The sequence below is a fragment of the Ammospiza nelsoni genome, chromosome 11 (assembly GCF_027579445.1).
Source record: "Ammospiza nelsoni isolate bAmmNel1 chromosome 11, bAmmNel1.pri, whole genome shotgun sequence".
Lineage (NCBI taxonomy): Eukaryota > Metazoa > Chordata > Aves > Passeriformes > Passerellidae > Ammospiza > Ammospiza nelsoni.
This window is the reverse complement of record NC_080643.1, coordinates 16,083,395-16,100,146: the sequence shown is the minus strand read 5'-3', so window position 1 is coordinate 16,100,146 and position 16,752 is coordinate 16,083,395.

The following is a 16,752-nucleotide window of genomic DNA, read 5'->3' as shown; positions in this document are numbered from 1 at the left end:
CAGCTCCCAGGCTCCCCCTGAAGACCATGTGCTTTTGCTGTGTGGGAGACAGAACACTTGACCAGATGGCCCAGTGCTCTGCTCCAGGAAGCTATTCCTCATACTCTCACGTTCTTATGTCTCAAGCAGTCTCTGCTGTGGCAATATAAATGCACCAATAGCCTGCTCTAAGCACCAGCTTCTACCACCCTGCAGTCACTCTTTCTGCTGTAATTCTCCCAGCTGGACAGGAACACATGGACCTTGAATTATCTACTTAGCATTTTGCTCTGTAGGCTGCTTTTTGTCCTGATCCCATACATTTTTAAATTAGAGTCTGAGCTGGTTATCTTCTTTGGAGCTGTTTCATTGCCACAGTTCCAAACCCATGAATATGCTCTGCTTTTCTCTTTCTTCTTCAGACTCTTTTACATTCCATTTTTTCCCTTCACAGCACTGTTATTGTGGCAGTGGCTGGCATGATTATTGCTACTTACTCCCAATCCCCCAATGGCAGAGTAATACCTCTTTAATTGGGTATTTCTCCCTCCCGACACTAATCTCCTAACAAATGCCGATGCTGTGTTAGATGCTGCGTGGGGATCTCTCATCACTATCTCTTTAAGCAGGCAGTTGTGTGTGGAATGAATGCACAGTCACTCAGCATGGATGGATTTGTCTGAGTCCCTGTCAGCTCCCTGGTTTTGTCACTGAAATCTTGCATTGTGGATCCGTATTTCTGTTGCTTTTTTTTTGAGGCAGATTTATCTCAACCCCTGTCAGATCAATGGGTTTTGTCACAGAAATCTATGTGACTTTGTTCCCTGTGGAGATCTGGCTAGTCAAGTTTGTGGAGGCTGATTTGGGAAGCTGAACCCGAGGCCTTGTTTGACTATGTTGGGAGTGGGTGGGGGGAGAACAAAAAGAACAGAAAAGAGCAGAGGCCTAACAACCAGAAAAACTTAAATAAAAACTGCAGCAGCAACTCAAAGACAATGTGTACCCCAAGAGAGCATATTCAGTCTCACCTCCATGCACACATGGGCTCTCTATCTGCTGGCATCATCAGGAGCTGCTTGCTCTGCCCATGGACTGCAGCCCTGGGACAGGGGCTGAGATGTGACAGGGCTGCAGGTCTCAGGCAGATCAGCCTTTCAAGCCAGTCCTCCCTGGCTGCTCCAAACCCCCTGGAGCTGTGGAGGCAGGAAGTCCATAGGAGGCACTTCTCCTTTAATGCCTCCACAGATTATTAGGAAACACTGTGCTATCAGAGATGATCCTCCTCGAGGGATAGAAGCCCAATTTTCTTTTTGCCTGTAGCCATCAGACTGCGTGATTGTCTGACACTGCAACCACACAGTCTTCCAGATAAAGAAGCTTTACTGAACTGCTACATGTCCATCTTGTCTCCTTAGCTGATTTAAAAATTTCCAGGAACAGCTTCAGTAAATGGAAGTTTCCTGATGAAAAGTACTTTGTTCAAATAATCTTTTTGTTGGACTGAGGGATAACATTATTTCCTTTACTTATTACTACTTGAAATTTTTTAATAATGATTATCACAGTTGAATTTGACCATGATCAAGGTCTGAGTGAACTTGTGGAACAAAATGGTAATGGTAATAATAATAGCAATAACAGTATTAGGAAAGCAGGTAACATACAATAAAGGAAGAGCCTGGTGTTGACTGATAAAGACTCAGACTTGTCTGGAACAGCCAACTCAACCTGAAAGCTCAACACAGCAGGGACGGATTCCCTGTTGGTGAAACTGCCTCAATTTTGTATTTGAAGCAGAACATTTCAAAAAGAAAGGGTACCCCAGGAAAGAGGAGATTTGGGGAAGGTAGCCATTAGCATCTCAGTATTAATGAAAAACAGTGCAAATTTTTGGCCATGGGTCACCTCATTGTTCTCTTTGCAATATTCCAGTCATAGGCTTTCTTTAGAGCAGATGCTCATTTCTGTGCCTGCTTTGTGGCATTTCCTTTCTTTCTTTTTAATGGAACTCTCCTTTTGTTGTATGCTTTTGTATTTCAACTTTACCTCTGGAAATTCTCCTTTCCCATTTTTTACCTTCTAATCCTTCTTCATCCATCCTTCTTTTCCTGTCTCATCTAAACATTCACGCTTCTGTTTTACTTCTTCCTCTAGGTGATTAGCTATTCTCTTTTAACTGGTGCCCCTCAGTTTTTTTTCCCTTTCCTGTCCTTTCACATCCCTCTCTCCCCTCTGCTGCTCTAGCCCTTAGATATTGAAATGGCATGTGTAGTTCCTGCCTGTGATTCTGTGCTGGATACCTCTGTGTGCCTGTGCAGACCCAGTGTAAGCCCGGCCGAATACAGGAAAGCAGGAAGCAAAGCTGAGTGAAAGGTTGCTTACTTGTGCCTGTGATTTGTGGTTGTTTAATAATGGCCTCCTGATTAACACAGACCTCAATTCCAGAAATGCCACAGTGATAGATACTCAATATTTACCTTAATAGAGACACACAATTCCCTTAACATTTCAAGCCAGTGCTTGCAGTACAACTATTATCCTGGAAGTTGTTCACGCCGCTGCCTGCATGCGTATCGCCTGGTGAACACAACTTTAATTCTGCATGGGTCCCCAAGGACTAACAAGGTGTTAAATGATCACTATTACATGGAGCTGTCACCATGCCTGCAGTTCTGTCAAACCACAAGAATGATGTTGTAGCTTTCCTGTTTAAGTTCAGAACAATGCAAAAAAGTTTGGCTTCAATAACGCTGCTGAAACTGTCCCCACAGAAGTCTTGTCTGCTACAGCAACTGCTTTTTACAGAGGTCCTCATATTTTATCTGGTTATAGTTAGTTAACAAAAAAGAATTACAAGGCTTGACTAGACAAAAAGTGATGAGATACCTCTAGACATCTGATTGCTTTAGTCCATCTCTTTTGGTACATCCTGAGGTACAGCTGGGTCACTTCAATAAGGAGCTTTAAAGTACTTGGTATTGCTGCCTTTAGACTCGTTCCAGAAGCACAGAAAATTACTTTAGTCAGATCATCTCTCTATGGTCTTCTTCTGCCAGAAATATGTCCCAAGCAAGCAGAAAGGAAGGGCTAAAGGACAATAGCAGATCAGAAATTAGTAAGACAAGAACAAAGGCTGCTTGTTCTGTCCTGAGCAAATTTTATGTCCTGCCTTCACCATAGGTACAAACCAGGCTTATTAGCTCAATCTGCCAGCCTAGCTCAATAAACCAAGCTGAGAGTTGCTGTTACACACTCTGCTGGGGTTAGAACTATCTTTTAGCAAAGATCCAGGTCTAGGAATGAGGAGGTGCAGAAGTGCATTCACAAAGATGAATACATACCTGGATTACTGCAGCATTACCTGAGAGTGTCTGTGAGAGCATACCTCAGGTGCTGTCACATGTCAGAGCTGAGAAGGCAACATTTGAAAACTGGTTTGGAAGGGACTTCAGCACAAAGTGTGGGAGGCCACATTTGGGAAAAAGAAAAAAAAAACCAAACTAGACTAAGTAACACCAGCACTGCTGTGGGAGGAAGACTTGCACAATGCCTTGACTGCAGCCATGGCTGTTTTTCCTCACATTCGTGGGCTCTAATTCTACAGAAAATAAGAAAAGGGGGAGTGAGAGACAACACTGCATCATCTTGACATTCCTTGCTAAGTATATAAAAGATGAGCTGTAAGTTCCTCAGTGTCTTGCTACCGTATAAGCCAGTAACAGCCAATTGCCATCTCTAGAGCCATGCAGGACAATGACAGGCTGGGGAAAGCCAGCCTAATTCTGCCAGTGGCAGTGTCCAGCCATGTTTCCCAATAGCTGGGTAGTTAGTAGAAATAGAGATTTCCAAGATAGCAAAGATGATTAGGGAGCTCTGTAAAAGCCTCAAGGCTGCCTATGAGACAAATCTCAGAGGGCTGTGATGCAAAGTCTTTGCATGTGTGCCCCTGATTATAAGCTGACAGAAATCAGTGTTGGACTGAAGGCCTGATGGACATTTATTACCTGAAACTAGCTGATGTTCTCTGCCCTTCTTTTACTGGATAGCCACCAACACCACTAAAGAAACTGGCTGTCAGCTCATGCTTCCAAATTTGTGGACATTCAGCCTGGAGCTGTAGACTGACCATGAGGGCTGAGGTATCGTAGCTGCCTCCATAGAGATCCACTGGTTCAGGACTGAGGCAAACTGGCAATGTGTGGGGAGAAGGAACTTAGAGCTTTTGCTGTAACTGTGTAAATTAAAGAGAAGACTTGTTTCTATGTCTATCATATAAATTTATTTTGTAATTTCTATACTTGCCACACACTAAAATTCTATAAAACTTAGAACTCTGGAACGTTCTCACTAAATACCCAAGGGCACTGGTTAGGAAAAGGTCACTGTGGGAGCAGAAGCATCAGGGTACACCCTAAATAACAACTTCAGCACCCATGGGAAGTCAGGTCGATTTACTGGTGGGCTATCCCAAAATTAGCTTTTCAAGGGTTGTAACTTGGGACAATATTGTATAGCAGTAACTACAACTCAAGCACTTGTGTAGGGCCCCATCTTTAGAGTCATTAGGGTTGGAAAAGACTTCCAAGATTTTCCCCTTGAAATGAGTGAAAGGAGTTACTCAATGGTTGTACCCCAAAAAATGAAGTTAGTATTTGAAGAGAGGTGTAAGATAGGAAGTTTCCAGTGATAGCAGGGAGGTTAAGTCCTCTCTGGTTTGGAACAAAACAAGCAGTTGTAATTAGTGTCATGGTAACTACTTGTATGAATACCCAAAAAAAAGGTCTTGTTATTTGTACAGAATCTCTTAGATCTGGAAATTGGGTCAGAATGTGTGGTCAAAACATCAAAATTCCGGTTACAATGAAAATGTAAGGATTGTTTTGGAGGTTATAAACCATGTATATGATAATATTCGGCTTCTTTCTAGCCCAAACCTCCATTAGGCAATCCCACAGTACCTCATGTTATTGAGATTCCCCCTCTAAGACAGAGCCTACAGCTGAGTAAATATTGCATTGTTTAAAAATCAAAATTTTATCATCAAAGTGAGGAGCAGAGTTGTGAGGGCTCCAGTAAAGATGTTTTGGTAACAGCCTGCTGTCAGTTCTGAGCAGCAGGGAAATGTGATGTGTGACAGACTCTGACAAAACCTGGGCTCACATCAGATGTTGCTGTGGACTCCAAATCTGTTGCTTTGAACTGCATTCTACAGGAAACCAGCAGCTGATAATGTCTACAGAGAATTGTGGCTTCTGAAACTATTGAGTGGTCTTCTAAGGCAGTCCCATCCAGAGCCTCCATTACAACAGGCAATCAGAGTAAGAGCTTCTTCAGAGAGAAAAGGGGTGAGTTCCTTGGAAAGTACTTGGAAAAGATAATTTCAAACTGTCTTTGCAGGAAAAGATCAAAAAGAAATAGTAGATTTTTATCCCTGTTAGTAAGTAATTCAGTAATGGAAACAATGCTGCATGTTCCAACTACTTCTCAAGGAAACTGACCCCAGTCTAAAGTCTTCTGAAACAGCCAGGCTGATCCTCAGAGAAAGTGTAAATTAAACACCAGAATCATTACAGGGCATAGAAAATTATGCAGTCCAACTAAGAAGGACTACTATTGCTTTTTAGATTGGAAGACTCATTTAAATTCAATTAATCAGACCACCATCATGTACAATTAGAAATGTATCTCTCAGTGATTCTTCTGCTTTGAGAACCACGTGACCTTCAGGAAAAGAGAGCTTAGCAAATTACTGCTTCTAAATTTTAGTTATTGAAAATTTGGTGGATCACCTGCAGACCTGACTTTTGGGTGTGTTGAAATAGTGACACAGGCAGGCCACAGGAAATATCCTTCCCCTTCTCCCTGCAGTGTTAAGCACAGATTTGCAGTTGTTTGGGAACAGCTCTTGGTTTTGGTAAAACATCCCTGTAAAAGCTGATTTTTCACATCAGCTTCCCTGATAATGGGTCAGGGCCAGCTGCTGTACAGCCGCCTTTCAGTCTCCTCTAACATTTGTGAGATCACCTGTAAGCTGGCATAAAAAATCAGGGAAAGCAGCAGTGTTGGAAGCAGCTCAAGCTGAAAGTCAGACTAAATGAACTCCACTGCAGGCACAGTCTCAGGTAGGAACTCTGGTAAAATGACAGTGTAGAATGATAGCTTAAGAGGAACCTGTGGGTGGGTAGGTATTAAACCTGTCTCAGACACACAGACTCATCACCTAAGTCACACAAGAAGAGGTTGGTGAAACAGCTCAAAATTATCTAATTGTATTAGGAACAAGAACAAGTTATCTAATTCATGTGTTGTGCTGCCAGAAATCCAAATCAGAGCTCACAACACTGGAATTTTGGATATTTTAAGACACAGAGCAAAGTGTCAGATAAACTCTCATGTTTATTCAGGATCAAAAGTGACTGGATTTTTTTGTGATCCTCACAGATTCAGTCTAAATGAAGAATGCAAAATTTGATGCTGCTTATCTCCTAAAACCTTCTGTACCATAAATGCCAGAGCAACAATATTTGGTGCTGAAACAGTCTCCCATTCAGCCTCAGAGCTAGATGAAGCAAAATCAACACCACAACTAAAGCAAAGTCAAGAGGAGCTTGCAGTGAGCCACCTTCATATCACTAGTTTTATCTTACACTCAAGATATTTACCAATGTGTTTGAATTCTCTACACTTTGGCAATGCTCAGTAGAGAAAAAATATTAAGAATACATAGTGCCATTGCTTACTGAAATAGCTAATGGTCCCTTCACAAGGCAGCTCTTGCCCTAGACTTGATTTGTTTTAGCATCTAAACAGTGCTAAGAAAACCACTAATTAATTTTTGAGCCCTTGCAAACAGCCACCTTTCTATTGTGAACCTTCTTTGCACGAGACAATGAATACAAAACTGTCAGAGCTCTGTCTCCGCAGGGGATAGGCTTGGTGAGAGTGTGATAAAACACTTGAGTGTCTCTGGCCCTTCCTCTCACACAGTGCCCAGAGCAGCTGTTCCTGTAACAGCTCCTGAGCATCCAGAGGGGTGGATTTTGCCTAAGCCACGGTGTGAATGGCAGCCTTTGCCATCTGTGATCCACGGGAATGCTGCATCCTTGCTGCCCTGGGCCACGCCTGTATCCCCTCAGCTGATTAGAATCAGAGACACACCTGCCTTGGAAGAGGCTGGCTTGGCATGCAGTGCAGCAAGGGATTTGCAGTTGGATTCACAGCTCTATGGCTGCTTTTAAATGCCTTGCAGGAAAGAGGGCAGGCATGCCATGAAGCTGGCAGAGTTCCCCAGCTCACATGCACCAGGCTCTGAATGCACTTGGACATGGGAAGGACCAAGGAGTATTATCCTTTCACAGTGATGTACTAACTGAGACCCCAGGATAAGCTGTAATACTGGGATGTGCTCCTGTGCCAAATTTGTTTATGTTCAGTTTTTCTTATGACCTCTCAGTAAACCTCTTTTGAAGGCTTTCATGTGTCCCACTACCCTTTGTCCAGTAGCAGAACTTCTCTGCATCAACTGTACAGACATCTTTCTCTCTCAGTTCAGTGAGGGGTTCTCTGGTGGCCAGCAATCCCCAGGTCTTGGTCTAATGTGAAGAACACACTTTTTAGTAGCTCCCTGGATAGGTACCCCAGTGCACAACTGAGCATGTAGAAATCCAACTTCCAAGATGACAGACTCTGGGCAGTGGGTGGTGAGCTGCACACAGATACACAGAAGGATCACTGCTCCCCAGGGAGCCAGCATGAAAAACACCTGCCTAAGGAAACCCTCCTAACTTCCTGCCAGGGCATGGACAGGAATGACACCCTTACCGACAGAGTGACAAGTGTGGAAGGGCAAGTGTGGAATGGCTCACAGCAGGGACTAATTTGTTGGTAATGTTCTGAAAACCCCTAATCCCCACAAGGAAGAAAAGAACAAACAGCCTCCACCAAAGCTGTCACCTCCATAGTGTCCAATACTCTTTCCATATATCCATCAATCACAAAGCCACATCCCAGACAGGCAGGCCAATAACTCTGGGGTAACAGACACAGACATCATTTGGGTTCCCTAGGGGATAGCTGTTCTACAGCTGGGGCTCCTATTCAGGGCTAAACAAATTCCCCTAATGATGAGATTGTACCCTTTCTCTTCTAGAAAGATACAAAGAACAGTCTACTTACCAGCAGCAAGGGCACTGAACCTTCCTGGCAGGGTTATGTGGAATCTGTCCTTGAGAGTCCAGTGGAGCTGATTCCAGTCTTTCACATTCTATATGACAACAATTTCCAGCTGGAAATGTCTCATTCTCTGTCTCTTTTTGTAGGATGGCCATCAGTGCTGTAGCTCAATGCCAACACTGAGTTCATGCCACCTCCTTCAGTCATTATATCCCTGAGGAGACAGAAAAAATAGTTATTAAACATACTCTAGATTTGCTGTCATATTGTAACTAAGTACTGGAAATAAATATATCATAAGACAAGCAGCTAAAATGTCTATCGGAAAAAAAAAAAAGATTCAGGCAAAATGGCTTATTCTGCAGCATTAATGAGTAACAGGTTGTTCCATCAATAGTACATGAGGAGCAGCATGCAAGAAGGCAAAACTCCTACAAGGTCCCTGAGACTTGTATCCTTGTAAAATGCCCAGTTCTGGAGAATACTCAAGAACCTGATTAAGGTTAAGCACGTGTTTAAATCCCATTGATTCAGTGAGACAGACATGCAAGATTAAAAGAGGTTTTTTTAATCAAGGCACTTCACTAAACTGAAGAATATTCTGTGCGAAAAGCTCAAAGTCAGAAGCAGAGGACCTGGCAGGATGGGGTTGTCCAGCTCTGTGCTGATGGATATATGCAGCCATTCTGCTGTCCCAGCTGTTAAGAAGAGGGAGTCATAGCTCTGTGTTTCTTTGACAGCCTGAGAACCTTCCCTAAGAGGCACCTCCTAAGTCTTTGCCTGTGCCACACATTATCTTTTACCTAATGTAATCCTCAGTATAAGGATCCAACTTTGCCTGGAACCAAGTGTATGTCCTGACTCCCTGCCTGCATGGAGATAGCTCACAGAATGTCCCAGCACAGTCACCTTGTGGTCTCTGCAGCACATGCACACTTGCAAATGATCTGTAGCAGTTCCAGGATCCAAACAGGACCAGGACCACACTTTATACATGGAATGAAAAAGTAGATTCTTTCTCAAGGAGCTTGTTGACTTAATGAATGCTGAGAGAAGGAGAACAGAGGAATAAACATGAGAAAGCTCAAGGTCTTGAAGGACAGAAAGAGAGTCTGAGAAAGGGAGATAGTAAAAACAGATGGATAATATTTTGTTTGGTGAATACATGCACCTAAACCCCAGCAGAAACAATACAAGGATATGGATTTGTGCGTGGAGCCCTGCCCACCGGAAAGGCCCATACCATATTAATTATATCTGCCATGTCATTAGCTAGATGCTGCAGAGCAAATAATGAAATTGCTTCACAAAAGCAGTGAAGACAGTTCTTGCTGGGCTTAATTCAGATTGGCTCTGTGTTTCTCATTTGTTATTATTCAGTTTTAGCTTATTCCTTTATTTCCAGTGTCTGATCAGGCGAAGCAGAAGTAATGTTCTTCTCCATACACAGGCTATAATCTGTTCCTATTCCCTTAACAACGAGGGTCACTGTGGACAGTGTTTAGGAAAGCAGCAAAAATCAGTGTGATGGGTGCTACTGAATGGCCTGCTCTCCCATGAATGCTTTGCTGCCTAAAGCTTAAGAATCCATGTGGGGTGTTTAAAGAGAGAAGAAAATGTCGTTAATTGGCAAAGCCTGTGGAGCCTGGGGCTTTCATCCAGCTGTTACACTGAGGTGAAGTGAAGCCTCCGGGGTGTTTGTAGATATATGGAGCTCATGTTTTTCTTTGTAACAAACAAGTTAGGTAAATTTGCACAAACACAGGGGAAGGGAAGGGTATCTCCACCATGCTCAGTGCAAAAATCCTTAGTTTTGCCTCCCTGGCAAGACCAATTGTCTTGGTGTTTAATCTTTATGTAACCTTTAATCAACCCTGTGGTGTTAAATCCAAGCTAGCTCAATTCATAGGTGGGATTTCTGCAAAGACAATGGGTTGGCTTAAATGGGTTTTCTTCTATTCATACCATAGTTCCCCTTTAAATTCCTTGGAAAAGGAAGACTGAGTCTGCAGTCTAGAAACAGAAGACAGTGATTTCATTTTAACTGCAACTAGAAATCATTGCAATGACCTTGGATGAATCAATGCTTCCTGGAGCCTGAAAGGGAGGAAGGAGCCTTGCCTACATGAGGGACCATAAGGCTGGAGCCAGGTATTCCAACCAAGTCCTTTGACATTCTGGAGGGAACGGTTTCAGAATAAGACAAGGTCATGGTCCTCCCTCATCTGCACCACTGTGCAACTCACCCATCCCACAGGGGGTGCAATGACAAGGTCCACTGGAGCTAGAGCTGCTGGGCTGTCAGGAGGATTCCCAATTTTCCTGAACCCATAGCTGCAGAGGTGTGTGACTCTTGGCTTGCATTTCTCCCCCTGAACACAGAGTGCTCAGTATAAGTGCTAGTTGGAAGCTTTCACACATGCCAGGAAGCCGCTTTGGTTTGATGCCATGGAATAGACATGTTCATTCTCGCAGTGTTGGGACCTGCCCAAGGATGGCAGCAAACATTTACAAGCACAGGTGTTCCTGGCAGGTGTTTTGTTTCTGAGGAAGCTGCCTTCTGGCTGAGCTGCTGCCAGCCCATCTATCCGCCTCCCCCATTGCCACACAACCTTGCCTCCCCCAGGGACTTTCAGGCAGGCCTATTTCAAACAGCAGGCACAGGCAATGAACACATCAGGCAATTAAATGGCAGATCAATTCGACTTAGCTTCTCTTGGGAAAGCAGCCCTTGGGAGACAGAAGAATGAGGCAGCAGGAGACAAAGGCAAAAAGAAAAATTGAGAGGTACAGGAGAGAAGGAGGAGAGCAGAAGGGCCAAGATGGAAACACAGCAGGCAGAAAGGGCCACGCACAATGTGGTGGGAAAGCACAGCTGCGGGGGAGCAGGCATTCAGGGGATAGGGACATGGCTGGCAGGGGCAGCATGAGAAAGACAGCATTTGGGAGAAGAAGAGAAGGAAAGAGTGAGTACATCTAAGGGAAGGTAAGAACAAGACAGAGAAAAATGAGATTGGAAGGCGTGGGATGGTGAATATAGCAGCAGCAGGGAATGGCCTCAACTGCCTACCTGGATCTGCAAAAATGTGCACTTTATTAAATTTGGAACCATCAGCAAAAAAATATATATTTGTAATATCCTATGCACTTTATTTAAACTGATGGAGAATCACTGGATAGTGATAGAGGACTTCTCTCCCTGAAATATGCCATAAACTCAGGAGCTTCCTGGTATCAATATGAAAAACAGACAGTGGCTCTGACAAGCAGAAGGAAAGGAAATTAAAGGGGCTGGTATCAGTCCAGCCAGCTGATTGGAACACTAGAGGAAAAAGCAACATGAACTCCTAATTAGTTTTCAGTTTCTATCTTTAATAATTGGAGATACTGGTAGTACTAACCGACTTAGTAATGCTAGTCGCAGGCCTTCAAGAGTCAGGAGTAAAGCACCAAAAATCTGAGTCTTTTCTTTTGAATAGTCACATGGTTCTTGGTTTTCCTTTATTAAAAAAAAAAACAAAACCAAAATTAAACAAAACCAGAAACAAACCAAACCCCCCCCAACCCAAATAAACAAACAAAAAACTGCCTGTGATTTACATGTTCAAAGATGAAATTCTTGGGGAGAGGGAGAACACTGTAATCAGGGGACCCAGAGAAGGTTTGAGAGTCCACAACACGCAAGGACTTTTCACTGTATGACCTTCATCCCGTCAGACTCCCCTTCTAGGGAAGCGGCCTCTTGCAGGATGTCTCTGTTTGCTCTTCCTCCTCAGCTGGGAACAGTGCAAAACCCTCTGTCCCTGCTGCCAAGCCCAGTGCTGCTGCTATGCAGGACTCTGCCCCATCCTAGGGGTGCATTTCTCACTCCCTTTACAGGCACAGCAGGAGCCAGCCACAGGAGGAGCAGCTAAATGTCAGGCCTTGAAGCTGCTGTGCCAAAGGACAAATGAAAATGTCTCACAGTGACTCCAGGGAAGCTATGTCTTTCCAGTTTTTCAGCTAAAGCTCTGTATTACCATTCCATGCTCCTATAAATTTTCTTCTTGCATGGCTTCTCTCCAAGCCCATCAAGGCTATTTACATACACCCACCATATTTACAAGAGCGCTGTGAAGAAGCAAAAGACAAAACCAAACCAAACCGTGCAATGAGTCAGTGCCAGAGATGATGATAAACCCAGATTCCTTGCTGTCTTTTTCCTTCTTATTAAGTAGAGAATGCTGCCTTTGTTCTGCCCTTTTCAACTGTCCTGTGAGAGATTTTGAAAAGTAAATCTGGGAAGAGTTAATATTTTCATTTTTGCTTAAACAGAGGAGCCAAGAACATTAAATCCAACACTAGGGATGACCAGGCAATGGTAACCACTTTGGAAATCCTAGCTAGAGTGCACTACTTCACACCTCAAGGTCAGCACGTTAGAAATGCCTTTTTTCTACCATCTTTGGCTTGTCACTTTGCAGGAAAAGAATGAAGTTTCTGAGTCTGAGAATATCTAGCACCCATTTGTCATACAAGGCAGAATGTGACCATGGTGTCTGTTTCATTTTCTTCTTCTACTTTTCTTCTTTCTTCTATTTTTCGAACCTTGTTTTCTCTCCCTCTTCCAGTCCAGCTCCACAGCTGGCACTGTCCTTTCAGTGGTGACAAATTCTTTTAGTCCCATACAGTCCTGAGAGTTGATGTTCCTCAGGCCATGAGGTCCATGAAGCAGAGCACAAATTCCTGGCTCTTTCAGGACACATAAGTAGCTGCCATGGTGAGGCTGAGGATGAATTTACCAGCCAGCTGCCACTTCACTCTCTCTAACCTGGAGCCAGAGATTGGCCTTGCCAAAGCACTGAATGGAATTAGATTGCTTGCACTACAATTAGAAGGGAGGTAATCACACAAATAGGAAGGTGGAGAGGGAAGAATGCCAAAAAATTCAAACTAAGTTAACAAGAACCACGATGGTAGGACATGGGACAAGTGGTCTGCTGGCTTGCTCTATCCTGCAAGCATACACACATACAGACAAGATGTGAACATGTACACATGTCTGCAAAATCTGGCTATCTGGCATCTATCAGCTCACCTCTACATCCCTCCTAAATGCAGCTTCTTTGGCTACCAGATCCCACAAACAAATTGAGCCATTATGTGGATCACAGAGACCTGAGTAACTGTCTGAAATGTGCTTCTTTCCAAGGTCTGACTCTGTAAACAATTCAACCTTTCAGGCTCTGCTTGTCCTTCTAAATTTTCCACGGCATTTAAACTGTAAATGGAAGGGGCACATTGGCAGAAGAAGCTGGAGCCTCAGTTCCCTGTTTCCCCACAGACAGAAGCCAGGCATGGATTAGAGGTTGCATGCTCCCTAGAGAGCAGGCTGCACAGTGGCTGTGCTGGCACAGAGCTCTGTCACAGCCCTGTCCCCAGCACAGCCCTGGGGGAAGTGGCACCATGGCTTTGGCAGCTGTGGCTGCCAGGGAAGCTTCTCCTGGGGCTGGAGTGGAGAATCCACACAAGCACCTGGAGGATCCTTAGCAAGGCAAATGCTCCCATCTCTCCTGGCCCGCTGCAGCACTGGCATCATTTATATTCCTAGTGCACAGCTGGAGACAAGCTATAGCACAGCTCTGGAGAATCAAACAGCCAGTTCCTGCAGCAAGGCAGAAATACAGGAGCTGGAGGTAACTAGAAAGGGGAGATGAAGTCTAAACTCAGTGAATCCCCACTTCCACTGTTCCTTGTCATGAGACAACAGGACTACATTGCACCTGCTGAGAGGAGAGCTAGCAGAAATCCTGGCTATGCTGTAGTGGCCTTGCTTAAAGCAATCAACTCTTTCTGACTGGAGTACACCTCTTTTTTCAAATCATATATTTTACTATGTCTACACTGTCATCAAAGGTGGCTGCAGCACCTGCAAACAGACCAGAGAGGGTTTTAAGCTATCTTGCTACTCTTTTTCATGCAATGCATGAATGATCCAGCTGCCTGCATTCCCTCTTTCTCACCTACTGAATTGCTGCTCCTTCTCTCACATCATGAAATTAAGTTTTCAGTGGCCCCCCAATATAGCTTTTTCACTCCAGAATCCTCATCATCATGGTTCTTCTCAGCACCATGGAGCTGTATCAAGTTTTGACAGAATTTAATGGATGCTTGCTCCCAGATATCTGCCATTAAATAAAAGAAGCAGATAAATACAATAAGTATAAAACATGAGGAATGTTATCTCCAGGTAATAAAAGCTTCCTAACCTTTGTAGACTTTAGTTGTATTCACTCACTTTCTTTAAACTGAAGGTTGGTCATGTCTCTACAGCTTGTGTCAAGACCTACAGGTTTTTCAGAAGACAGTTCATGAAGATACCAGACCTCAAAACTGGAGGAATATGGTAAGAACTTCACATGTGCCTTGGTGCTGGCCTCAAGAAAGCAATTGTGCCCTTTTTTGTGTACCCTGGAAATTCAAAATCAAGTACCCAGCATCAAGACATTAAAAAAAAAAAAAAACCCAATAATTAGTTTGCTTAGGGTCTGTACATGTTTGTGCTTCCATGTCTTTCTTCACAGGTAGACAGGTTGGAAACTGACATTTTAAAAAATGAAAGCAGAGACTCACATAATTGCATGACCTGAGAGCTTAGACTTTAACATCAGATTTTACAAGGCTTACAATAAAAACGTGGTGACTGGTAGCATGGGGGATTCACGTTCCTTTCTTTGTGCAACAAAAAGAGAAAAGCATGCACACTCCAAATACCCCCTGTCACCTGTGTTCTTCTTGATCTTTTTGAATTTATTGAGCCTGTCAGCTGCAATGGAAGCCAGTTCCACATGTGATCCCCCAGTAGTAACATTCACAAATAGGTTTGCAGTGTGTGACACCACCCCTATAATAAATGCTGTGGTTTATGAACTATTCCTAGGGCAGAGGAAAAGGAGCACTAAAAATTTATATAAATTACACTGGCCATGCTGCTTGGCTTTATGTCCTGTCTTTTTAAACACCCTCTCCTATTTTCTTCAATATTTGTTTCTTTCTAAAATCTTTACCTTCCAGAAGTTCTATATTTTAATTCTACCTTCAGTCTTTTTTCTCTGTGGTGATTCTGATTTATTTTTATTTCTCCATCCCCTCCCTGACTCCTTCCCTTCAGCTGTCTTTTAGCATTTTGTAATGTATAATTTTTCTTCTATGTCAGGTTGGCACCAACAGAGTTGTGATCAAATCTTTTATCCCGAGGGATGCAATGTCTCTGTAAAAAGACTTTGTGCCCTGCCAGAGCAGAAAGATTCTCTCTGCACCATCCTTTCCAGACATGCCAGCTTCTTGAGCCCAATTTGCTTTCTGTGTAATCACCCTTCATCTGATTGCTGTTCTTGCTGACAATACCTGCATGTCCCTGTCCTAGTTACTGTGACTTGCTGATCTGTGTGTGCTGGGGAGAAGCACATTGTTACCTAGAGCTGCATTTGGACTGTCATGGGGCTCTTCTGTCCTGTCACCAAGACCAGATCTGTCATTTGCAAGTCTGTCACTCTCTTATGGACAGAGCTGAGGAGTGTACAGCACCCAGGAACTGTTCAAACTGTCATACTCCCTTCTGTCTGCAAAGTGCTTTCCTGACCCTTTCTCTGTTCTCGAGTTAAAAAAAAAAAAAAAGACAATTCTTTTTCCTGCTGAAAATTTATAATTCCCCAGCGGTAATTTCCCTACATTCTTTTCTGGCCAATTCTGGAGTAGCTAGCCATACCAAAAGTGTACTGGTGCTGGTATGTTTTGTTGCTGAATTTTGGTCAGTGAGAGTTTGCAGATGAGGCCAGAAGAAAGAAAAGCCCCTGCTCTGGAACAAGGCAGTCCCACAGACTTTCAGCTTCTCAAGGGCTGATGTGGTATGGCCTGGGGTACTGAAGTGACTCCAGGAAACCAAGGCCTGGAGTCACAAATCCCAAATCAATAAGCACATTTGGCCTCCCCAAGCCTCCTTGATGTGTGAGTAGATCCAGCACTTTCTTCTCTGGCTGGGAACTCCCTGCTACTGCCCAGACTGAGGGACTCATCCAAGGTCTGGAGCATCCTCACCTCCCTTTGCAGCAGCAGAGCCAGGGTCACTCCATGGCCCTGGGTCACTCCCCAGCCCTGGGTCACTCCCCTGCCCTGGGTCACTCCCCTGCCCTGGGTCACTCCCCTGCCCTGGGTCAATCCATGGCCCTGGGTCACTCCCCTGCCCTGGGTCACTCCATGGCCCTGGGTCAGTCCCCTGTCCTGGGTCACTCCATGGCCCTCAGTCACTCCATGGCCCTGGGTCACTCCCCAGCCCTGGGTCAATCCATGGCCCTGGGTCACTCCCCAGCCCTGGGTCAATCCATGGCCCTGGGTCACTCCCCTGCCCTGGGTCACTCCCCATCCCTGGGTCAATCCATGGCCCTGGGTCACTCCCCAGCCCTGGGTCAATCCATGGCCCTGGGTCACTCCCCTGCCCTGGGTCACTCCCCTGCCCTGGGTCACTCCATGGTCCTGGGTCATTCCTTGCTCCTGGGTCTCTCCATGGCCCTGCGTCACTGCCTGGCCTTGCCTGTCTCCTCCTGCTGCTCCGGAGCTCCTTTA